Genomic DNA, 11,776 nt, shown 5'->3' with positions numbered 1-11,776 from the left:
AGCTGGGAAATACCACGAAGCCAATATACAGGTCGGACTCGATTATATAGAGACTCCATCATATATTGACTCGATTATATATGATTCGATTATATATAATTTTAGACTCGATTATATATAGAAACAAAAAAAAAATTTTTGAATTTCAAATATGACTTATCTAGAGCTAATATATCGTAAGGGAATATCTACAAAATACTTACCGCTTGATAAGAAGGGGAAAATATAGAAAAAATATTAAAAAAAATTAATTTTGGAAATAGTTTGAAAAAATTTAAAAATAAAAAAACTATAAATATTTGGATAAAAAAACCTGTATAAAAATAATTTCAAAAATAAAAAAATAAAAAAAATTAAATTTTTAAAATTTGAAAAATTAAATACAAACAAGTTGACAAATCTACATATACCTTTACAATTTTTTTTAATAATTTTCCTTTACATTTGACTGCAATTACATCAGGAATAACTACAAGATATGTATTTTTTTGTAAGAAATGTGTTTTCTGATTTTTAGGGGGATGAATCAAAAATAGATTTTTTCTTATTTATTCGAAAACAACAAATCATTTATGAAAAATGAATAGGTATAAAACTTTTTTTTTCTCTGATTCGATTATATATAAAATTCGATTGTATATAGTGAAAAAAAATCGGAGACTGTATATAAGCGAGTCCGACCTGTATTGGCATATCTGATCATTATTGCTATTATAATAGTTTTTATTTTATGATTATATTATATATTATTTTATGTTATTTTCTATGTTTCAATTAAACTTAAGAGACAGATTTTTATTTATGGTAAATTACCATCAGTTTTTGCATTTTATTTGAAATGAAAATTTGTAGGTAAAAATAGGTCTATGGTATTTTTGGAAAAAGTATTTTATACTCCTTGTCTAAACCTCAAAAAGGCCATCAGTTCGATCTAGATGTGCTGCCAAAACGCAAGTCTGAAAAAAATAGACGAAAACCAATCAACGAATAATTTATTCCAGCAATGTTAGTTTTCCTAATTTAGAATGCAATAACTTCGCAGAAACAAACACGTGCTCTCAGCAATGGATTGTAACTGAATGTTCTGATTATTACTGAAGCCTTTTTGGCTGACGCATTTAATAACACAAGTTTGATCAAATAGTAAAACACATTGTTGTTCAACAGTTTTCGTAAAATATTTAAAAGCAGTTGACCTTCTAGATTGTGTTTTAACTTTGCACAGTACTGCCGTAATCTCGCAGTTTGACGTGAGCGCCATTTTTCAAATATGGGGTTCTCATGCCAATTTGTTCGTTATTCGAAGACCCATCTTTTGGTATTTTTCTTTTAGTTGTTACTTATTCGTACGTTGCATAAAATCAAGAAAACAAAATGACGTATGCACTATTTCAATACAAAAGTGACAAGTAGCCCGTTCGTTTTTGGACCGTATTGACTGATCAATTGGATGTACGTCACAATGTTATATCACGGCAGAGTAGGTTATAGCAAAGATAAATTATTTCATACCAAATGATCTATTTTCGAAGTTCATCCATGTCTGATTAGAATGATTTTCAATTTTTTTTTGTGAAAACTTGAAGGCACTATAGAGTGTTTCCATGCCGAATGAGATGGAAATTCGCAAAAAATCAATCGACCATTTTCGATTTAAACGAAACTTTGCACAGGTATTTGATTTAGCAAACTGCGTATTTTTCACAAGTGGAGTATTTTTTAGACACCAAAAGTAAATTCTTAAACGGACGTATGCATTCCGGCCTAGATGTTATTAAAAGCATTGTAGCTCAGAAACCTTTGATTGTACAGAAAAACTATCTGAGAGAGAATTGCAGAGAACAAACGTAAACTTTTAAAAAGAGTATACTCTGGAGAAAAAAATCAAAATGATAGTTACGTAACTGTTATGTATGCTTGCAATTGAAAATTTTGGAAGGGAGTCAGGTTGTTTAGCGTTACGTAATTTTAGGGGGGGGGGGAGTCATATCGAACGTTACCTATCGTTATATTGGGGGGGGGAGGGGGTCTGAAATCTAGATTTTTAGCGTTACGTAATTTGTGTACGACGCCTAAGGCACCATCACGTGCACTGCCTACATTCAGGGTTTAATTTCAATAGTGGACTGTAATTTTCACCGAAAGAAAACGCAACTGTTAACGTTTACTTCTTACTTATATTTCGCGATTCGTCTTTCACAAAGGATAAACATTGAATGAATGATGCGCGACGCACATTTGTATATATAGCAAATTGTTTCTTAGTGATAGTATTCTTCTCGCTGTTGTTTACTTTGCGCTGATTGGCTGGATATGCTTCTCGAACACTGTAGAGCATATCGCAGCTCAGCTACCAGAAAAACGTAGAACGTGTAGCAACTCAGCTTTTAGAACATTCGAACAAAAGGAGACTCGATAACGAGAAGGGAGCGTTCTCCGTGCAACTGTAGCAGGTCTACGATAGCTGCCTGTGACGGGTCAGGAAAATCATCATCGGGGACATGAACATTTAGGTAGGACGAGAGGTAATGTACAGACCAGTAATCGGGCCAAATAGTCTGCACGCCACGTCTTATGATAACGGCCAGTAGTGCGTGAGCCTTGCAGCCTCCCGTGGTATGGTAGTGCTAGGTATCTTCTTCCCCCGCATTGATATCCACAAAGTCATCTGGAGATCACCCGATTAACAGACAGACCAAATCGACTACGTTCCAATCGACGGTAGGTTCTTCTCTGACGTCACCCATCGTTCGCACCTAGATGTGGACCATTACCTGGTGGTATAATACCCGCCGACGTCGAACGCCTCGACCAAATACAGAGCAATCGCGGAATGCTTGGGTTGACAGTAACACGCTGACAGCTTGAGGTAGCGCTATCCACAAAAGTGCAGCTTGGCACAGCTATTATTGAATGTGGCTGGAGCGATGAAAGAGCTGTACCAAGCTAAGATCATTTGGAAGTTCTATGAGAAACTGAACAGCTCTCACAAAGGTTACGTACTACAAGCTGATATGTGAGGTGATCGAAAGGTTGAAGCAGCACTTCGATGAGAATCTGAACGGCAATGCAGTAGAGCGCAAGGACGGTATGACAATTGTTCTTGGTGCATGGGCAGAAGACAACAGGATTCCGGCCCCTGATCTCATGAAGATGACTGGCTGGCGAAAAACCAACAAAACTCCTGGAGTGGACGAGCTTCCCAGCAAACTATTTAAAAACAGTGGGGAAACACTGGGTCATTCCCAAGATTTGGGAGGAAGAACCAATACCGAAGGTATGGATGGAGGGCATCGTACACATCACCTACAAAACGGGCGACAAGCTGGAGTGCTGCAATTACCGTGATTTCCCGGCTGAACGCCACCTACATCTCATAAATACTTTGCTGTCGACTCTCACCATTTTATGAAGCAGTTCGGGAGGCATTCCTAGGTAGGATTTATGGGCTCCCGCGCCACCAAGAATCAGATATTCGCGGTTCGGCTGGTTATACAGAAATACCGGGGATACACGTACCCACTAGGGCAGAACAAAAAATTAATGTAACTACTGCGTAAATTTTCAGATCGGTCGGTGGAACTATAATTTTGCGCCCGATTTTTTAAGTTACATTCGATTTTATATGGGAATATCTGAGGACCGTCTTAACGTTGAACATTTTTAGTCTTAACATTGAACAAATAATTTCGTGTAAAATAAAGCTTGAAAGTGTGTGTTGATTGTATCTAGAGAGATCTCAGTAAAAGCGAGGAATGACACGAGTTACACGATATTCAGAAAATCCATACAACGTTTTGGTTTCGCTGAAATAAACTACATCGTGGCTCGAGCCTTTGTGAATATGGCGAATACTACAAAAAACTAAAGGCCGAAGCCAAACGGATTGGACTGGTCTTTAAAGCATCCTAATTGAAATAAATGAAAGGACAAACTTCAAGATTGCGCTGATAGTGCTCCCACCTCGTGTTCAGATTGGTTATGATGAAATGGAGATAGTCGACGAGATCATGTACCTGAACTCACTGGTAACTGCCGACAACGCTACCAGAAGAAAAACTCATCGGTGCATTGTGAAATCGCGCCTATTTTGGCTCTTGGAGGACGCTTCGATCGAGTAGAATTCCCAGCCGCACCGAGTTGACCAGGACACCGATTAGACCGGTAGTCCTCTACGGACTAAAAAAAACCAACGCACGCTTACGGTCTTCGAATGAATGGTGTTGCGTACCATCTTTTGTAAACTGCGGATGGAGAACGGATCATGAAGAAATAGGAATGAACCACGAAATGCAGAAACTACTTGGAGAGCCATCTATCCACTCCGCTAAAATCGGCATGTTACTGTGGGCTGGGCATGTCGGAAGACAGCCCAGTAAAGATGGTTTTTGAAACCAATCCATCTGGAACCAGACGGCGAGGTTCTCAGCGGGTAAGGCGATAATTGGTCAGGTGGAAGACGATTTACGGAATCTACGTAGTCCTCGGAGCTGGCGAACTGCTGCTATGGACGGAGTGAAGGCAGACGACTCTTAAGTACAGCAAAGGCCTTATTACGACTTAAGATTATATGGTATGGTAAGTTCTAGAAAATTACTCTTGAGTCGAAAAAAATTGTTTCTCAGGAGAAAAATTAGTTTACTAAGTTGACGTGTGCAAAGTTTCATTTGAATAAAAATAGTCAATTATATTTTGACGCTTTTTGTATACATTTTGACGTAGAATTACGTCTAACCGTGTGCGTGCAGATTTCTCTCTCATTTCATAACACATTTTCCTGTGAGGTTTTAATCATCTAATAGCTATGAAAAATCGATATACATTTGGGATCATATTGACGAAAACTACGTTTATGTTTTCTATACTGGGATACATTCTCTGAAAGTGAAAATGAAACCCACCAAAAATTAGGTTAGATTCCACACGGTAATAAATGTAGAACCACATGATGGATCACAATAATCAATATGTCGTTGGATAGATAAAATGTTGGACAATTTTGTAATATTTATTTTCATAAATGTGGGTTTTTTAGTAGCTTAACCCATGCATTTAAAATTAAATAATTGATTAATTATAAAATTTGAAATGAATTTTAAATCTCTTCTTGTTCAAAATTGAATGATGAGTGATCATTACAGTGTTATCACATCGATACATAACAAATACCAATACAAAATTAGGTTTTCTGAAAAAAGAGAACGCAGGGCAACGGGAACACGTGCCTTAAAACGGTCAAAATTTCAACTTTTTGACCGATTTATAGAAACATTTATAAAAAAAACGACTTTCTGGGCCATATACATATGGAAAAAATAGAACATCGAATTTCGTTTAGCGATAGGGCTCAAAAGTTTCATCTTCCTTGAAAAATGTTAATCATACAAAATTTCAGCTCAATCGGTCTTGGGGAAGCGGTCAAAGTTTCATTTTTTCGACTGATTAAGAAAAGCACAGATCGATACGTTATCGTTTTTTTTTTGATGCCAAAAGACTTAGAAATGTATGAAGCGTTTAAATCTGTTGTTAACTCGAAAAAAGATTTTCGTAAAAAATCAATATTCTGAGACTTGAAAAAATTGAACATCGAATTTCGTTTAGGGCTCAAAAGTTTCATCTTCCTTGAAAAATGTAAATCATACAAAATTTCAGCTCAATCGGTCTTGGGGTAGCGGTCAAAGTTTCATTTTTTCTGTTTGTTTATATCTGTTGTTAACTCGAAAAAAGATTTTCGTAAAAAATCAACTTTCTGGACTTGATGAAATTTTTGAGCTGGAAAACCTCCTCATCTCGAAAGTTTCTAAGTCCCAGAAAGTCAATTTTTCCGAGTTTTTTTTTTCGAGATAACACCAGATCTCGACGTTTCATGCATTTCAATTTCATGAACTGCTACCACCAGTGCTTTTCTTTATCAGTCGAGAAGGTGAAACTAAAGGTTTTGGAGAACCTGCATTTTTCGAGGGTAAAAATTTTACATTGATCCGTTTTGTTCTGAAAAAGTTGTACAGGATAGAAGCTGTGAAAACAAATCTGATTTTGGACTCGCATATTAAAAATCTGGCGTAGTCAGGTACTAAAATCGCGAAAAGTGACTAAGTCGAATGTGTGTGATGTGCTTCGTTTCCGTGAACGTACAATTGTTGTTAGATGAATCGGGTGCCATCCGGTATAATTCGAAGAATCCGTATACGAGGTTATCGCATTTTTCGTGACTGCAAGCAACTAAACAAGACATACATAGTGCAGCAGGAAGAAATACGAAAATGCTGAAGATTTTGTATTGGGTTAATTTGTGTAACTAATGACTTTGACTTTATTCTAGTGTACAGTCACTCCACATTTAAGAAGATGTATGAATTTAAAAAATCATTCCTGGTCAATTTTATTGTTTATAAGTAGGTATGTTTCCAGTCACAGAAATGAGTAATCTCTTACTTTTTTAATTTTTAATTTAATTTTTTAATTTTTTTTTCTCGATTACAATATTATACACTCAAAAAACGCATCAATCTAGGGATAAAAACGATGTTTTTCGTGATAAAAGCTAGCAAATATGGCCTATTTTGTTGCAAACAGGTTTTATGCCTTCAAATAGAGTTAATAAACATTCCGTTTTCTCAAGTGATGCATCAGAACATCCGAATTGAACTTGTATGCTAAAAAAGTAGATGTTACGAGTTTGCTGTTCGCTCAGAAGACGCCGAAGAATGTTTCCAGGGTAGTAGGATGTCATTTGGTCACAGTTTATTACATTTAGTAGAACTTCGTAGTCATAAGGTTACAGATTTCGTTTTGACAAGCGGAGTAGTGATACCAAGCCATTCGTTGGCAAAAGGATGTAAAGTATGGGTTTATTCTCAGGCTCTTCCACACAAAACATCCCTCCTGACTTAACTGACTGACTGTTCTGAAGCTTCGATAATATCATAGACTATAGTACGTTATACACAGTAAAAAAAATTTACATTTCTTTAAATGCACATAAATGGAGCATTAGAAACCATGTAATATTCCGTGTGGCATTATATTCACATGCAAAGTAAATGAATATATTGTTAATTTGCATGCATATTTATATTCAAAGCTTCAAGTTTACATCACTTAACGTATAAATTTACATGGTTTAAAACGGTTCTGTACTGTGCATTATTAACGGTGTGAAATTGTATATGTTTTTCACTTTATGTGCTAGAAACTGACATGTGCATTCATTTGTATTAGCTGTAAACTTCATTTTTTGGTACTGTGTATGCTATTAGAGGTTATATGCTTGCTGGAGGATATGATAGGGTCGATAAGGAAGAAAGTAGGTTACTAAGTCCGATGGAGAAGACAAAAAGCACTATTATAACACAGAGCAGGTTACTTTTTTCAATAAGTAGCACTGTAAAATAGTAAAAAAAAATGTGCAAACACCAAAACCGTCCGGACAATGTCACAAAAGATCAAACAGTGGGGTCCATACAGAAAAAAAGTCTCCGGATGCCCAGAGATCGCGAAAGTTGCACATCGTAATCAAATTTATATAAGGCCGTTACAAATTTTATTTTCATTTTATGTCACCCCCCCCCCCCCCCCCTTCAAAAATCTTAAATATTGGAAGGGGAAGAAAAAAAAGCTCAAACCGTTTTGTTCATTTTATTGGTTTTCCGACAGCATAAATGCTTTATTTAGCAACAAACAAATCCAGTGACAGCGAGAGTGTCGTCAAAAGACAAGCGAAATAAATAATAATAATAAAAAACTGTTATTTTTCAACATTTATTTGAGTGCAAGTTACAAACGTCATAACTTGCACGCAAACTTTGATCAAAGGTATTTCTTTTTTTTCGTCTCGGTGTTATTTATTTTTTGCCACCCCCTTTGCTAACTTTGATAACCTTGGACATAAAAAGAATTCGAAATTTGTATCAGCCTAATTGTACTTCAATGAACTGCACCCTTCTACTAAATTAATTTTGGCATGTTCATAATACGGAAACAGAAAAGAATGTAATTGTAGTAAGTTTAATAATCATTTGCATAAACAAGTGCGAGTAATAATAATAAAAATGATTATAAATGCTAAAGATTATGAAGATGTTCAAATAGTCTAATAGGTACACGTGAAGTGAAACTGGTTTGTTTCCGAAAACAGTTCTAGTTTTAGTCCTGCTAACCGTTTGCTTAGCTCGTTCGGATTAGATTAATTTGTTAATGAATCACTCAGTGGTAAAAATTTAATTGGTCATACTTTGATTGGATTTAACAAAAGGTTGTGAGAGAAAATTACATGTATTTTCTTCTCTACGATATTAATGTAAATACTATACTATCCTGTATCAAGAAATACTAGTCCTGCTCGAAACACTTGTCGCCCTGAAGTGGGTTCTGTTATGATAAGCTTCTACTGTACTTGTTCGTGACCTGATGAGAACGTAAATCGTGACTGAAATCACAGTTGGTTCCCAGAGGCCTTGAAAATAATCAACATCACACACGGAGAAGGTTATGCTCTTAAATAATCTACCATCAGTCGGTTTTTGAACGTCTTGACTCAGTCAGACCAACTTATTTTGACTAGATAAATGTAGTCGACGTTTTTCAAGAAAACGTTTTAAACTACCGCTACCGCTTTAAACTAGGCTACCGAAAAATCAGCAGAATCAAATGCCTAAAAACCTAGACATCTTCTGTTCAGGGACAGAATCAAAACTAGGTGCCTGGTGTTTCTGAATATGTTTACTTATTTTTGGTCTATTTTCGGGCACCGATCACCGTGTGGCTTATTTTGTCAAGTTTTAATTGAATTTCGGTGGATTTTCCTTACTATTTAAAACAAATTTATTTATTCGGTCTACTTGTCCTTTGTTTCGACCATCTTCAGACTCATATTTTTTTACAAATACACAAAAACAAAAAAAAAAACGAAAATACAATATATATAATTAGTGTCACAAAAAGAATAGGCTCTTTCATTTTATTTTATTCTGATGTTATTCACGAAAAACATTTTCCTTGATCAACAAAATATATATTTTCGGGCTCCGATCACCGTGTGGCTTATTTTGTCGAGTTTTAATTGAATTTCGGTGGGTTTTGTTTACTATTTAAAACGAATTTGTTGACGTTTCGGTCTACTTGTCCTTTGTTTCGACCATCTTCAAACTTATATTTTTTTACAAACACATGAAAACAAAAAAATAACGAAAATACAATAAATATAATTAGTGTCACAAAATAAATAGGCTCTTTAATTTTTTGATTTTGTGTATTTGTAAAAAAAATATAAGTCTGAAGATGGTCGAAACAAAGGACAAGTAGACCGAAACGTCAACAAATTTGTTTCAAATAGTAAGGAAAACCCACCGAAATTCAATTAAAACTCGACAAAATTATTGTTGGTCTGTAAAGCTGTCGTTTTCCACGAAAGTAGTACGGGTTCAACGTAGCGTAACGTAACGTGCTGCTAAATTCAACACAAAAACGTGCAACCAATTTAATCGACTATTTTTGATTAGGCTGAAACTTTGCGTAGACGTTTCTATGGGCAAAAGATGCTATTCTGTGCTATTGGTTTAATTTTTTGAAACATTTTTGAGCCGCTATTTAAAAGGCTATATTGGGAAGACATTGATGATTACAAATATTTTTAGAGCCACGGTTTGCTTGATCGGCGTTACGTCTTCCGCAAAGTTGTAGATAATATTTGGTCTTTCCGAAAAAAATATACGTGAAAGGAACATTTTGTATTAAAAAAAAAATCACAAGAAAATTTATGTTTAAAAATGTATGTCTAGTTTACAGAAAAAAAAAAACAATTTATAGTACATAAATCCGACGTGAATTTATTCAAATATATCGTTTTGTATGATCATAGAATTTGAATCATGATTGGAACAGAAGCATTTAACGAAGAAATATACTGCGATCCTTGAATATTTGATTCCATTATCACTGCTTGTAAATAAAGCATGATAGCAGTTTGTTATTAAAAAAGGCATGATAGCAGTTGTAAGGGCAAATTGTGTTCGAAAATGGGTCATTTTTTAAAACTTTTTTAATCATAGCAATACTTAAGCAATCTTAATTAAACTTTCTGAACATCACCAGGAGAAGTTTTTTGATGTTTTTGCTAAATGTTTGATATATTTTTTTCTTAAATAGTGGAGAAAATTCGCATATAAAAAATCCGAATTCCAGACTGACTTTGACATCTACTCATAAATATTCTGGTTGGTGACAGCAAAGTATATCACGTCAGATTTTATCTCTAATTGGCGAAATGAAATCTTCTGTAGCTTTTTCTTACAATTTGTTTTATGTTACCTATTATTTATCGAAGGCCTTTGTATTGTTTTGCATACTTCCAAGTAACCCACAGCTACTGTTTGTTATTACCATACAATAGCTAGAGATTTCTCGTCGAATTTGTTTGATTATACGATGAACCCTGAACCGAATGCACTTAATAACAACGGTAAAAACGCGGAAAACAACGAATCGGAACAGTTTTGTTTTAGTATAGCTGTGTACAGAAGCGAGAAAAAGTGAAAACTAAATTTTTCATTATTCATAGTGAGCACGCAAATTGCATTCAGGTACTTACTATTCGTATGGTTGATTGTTCCAGTCGGAAAACCTAGCATCTTTATTTACACTTGCGTTCAAAGAAAAGCATAATAAACTTCTACTGATCGTACATCGTTCGGTTTACAACTCGATTTACATTTTCCGTTGAGCGATATGTACTTTTTAGTATGATCACGGTTTTTGATATATGCCTGAAACCCTCTATACAGAAGTTATTATCAAATTTTTAAGTAATTCTGCACAAAACAATTTTCTTCTCACGATGCGATTGCAATCAGTCACATTTCGTTTACAAATATCATTATCACATTGTTAGGCATTCATGACGACTTATAACATAAAAATACCAAAATGGTAGTCGCTAATTGACAAACAACTGACTCATCTTCACATGTACCTTTAGCAAGATCTATTTGTGTGAATGCCGTGTGGCGGTACTGCTGTGATGGAGAATACCAGATCAACATAATGATACAATGTGTTGATAACGAATTTGTTAACTATGTTCAAAGCCAAAGCATTTGAATAAACTTCATTTTACAGATTTTTATACATGTGCTAGAACATTCAGTTTGTTGACAATTCAGGTCGGGTTACTGTTGGTCGAAATGAAGATTGTGATTATTTAATCGGAAAACAAAAGCATTAAAATATAGACTGTTCCGAAAATTATAAATACATCTTCTTTCTTGAATAAAACAAAAAATACAGGATTTTTCGGGTCATTTTAATCTGAAATATAGATAATAAGTGTTTTCTTTCCAGTTTCAATTTATGTTGGGATTATTTTTCGTAGGATACACGAGTTCTCTAACTTTTCTCTTAACACTACTCATAAGCTTTTGCACAGTGTGTTCTCCGACCATTTTTACCACTTTAAGCCAATCTTTTTTAAATTTTTCAGCATTGTCCGCTGGTTTGACATATTTCCTCAGCTTTGCCTTGATCAAAGCCCAAAAAGTTTCAATAGGGCGAATTTCAGGGCAGTTTGGAGGATTCATCTCCTTTGGGACACATGTGACATTATTTGTTTTATACCACCCTAGTGCATCCTCAGAGTAATGGCAGGAAGCAAAATCGGGCCAAAAGATTGGAGGATTGTTATGCTGCTTAACCATGGGTAACAACCTTTTCTGCAAACACTCTTTCACGTAAATTTTACCATTCATTGTGTCATTCGTGATGAATGGACGAGGTATTTTCC

The sequence above is a fragment of the Wyeomyia smithii genome, chromosome 3, assembly GCF_029784165.1.
Source record: "Wyeomyia smithii strain HCP4-BCI-WySm-NY-G18 chromosome 3, ASM2978416v1, whole genome shotgun sequence".
Lineage (NCBI taxonomy): Eukaryota > Metazoa > Arthropoda > Insecta > Diptera > Culicidae > Wyeomyia > Wyeomyia smithii.
The sequence above is the reverse complement of the archived record's forward strand: the minus strand, read 5'-3'. Positions refer to the sequence as shown.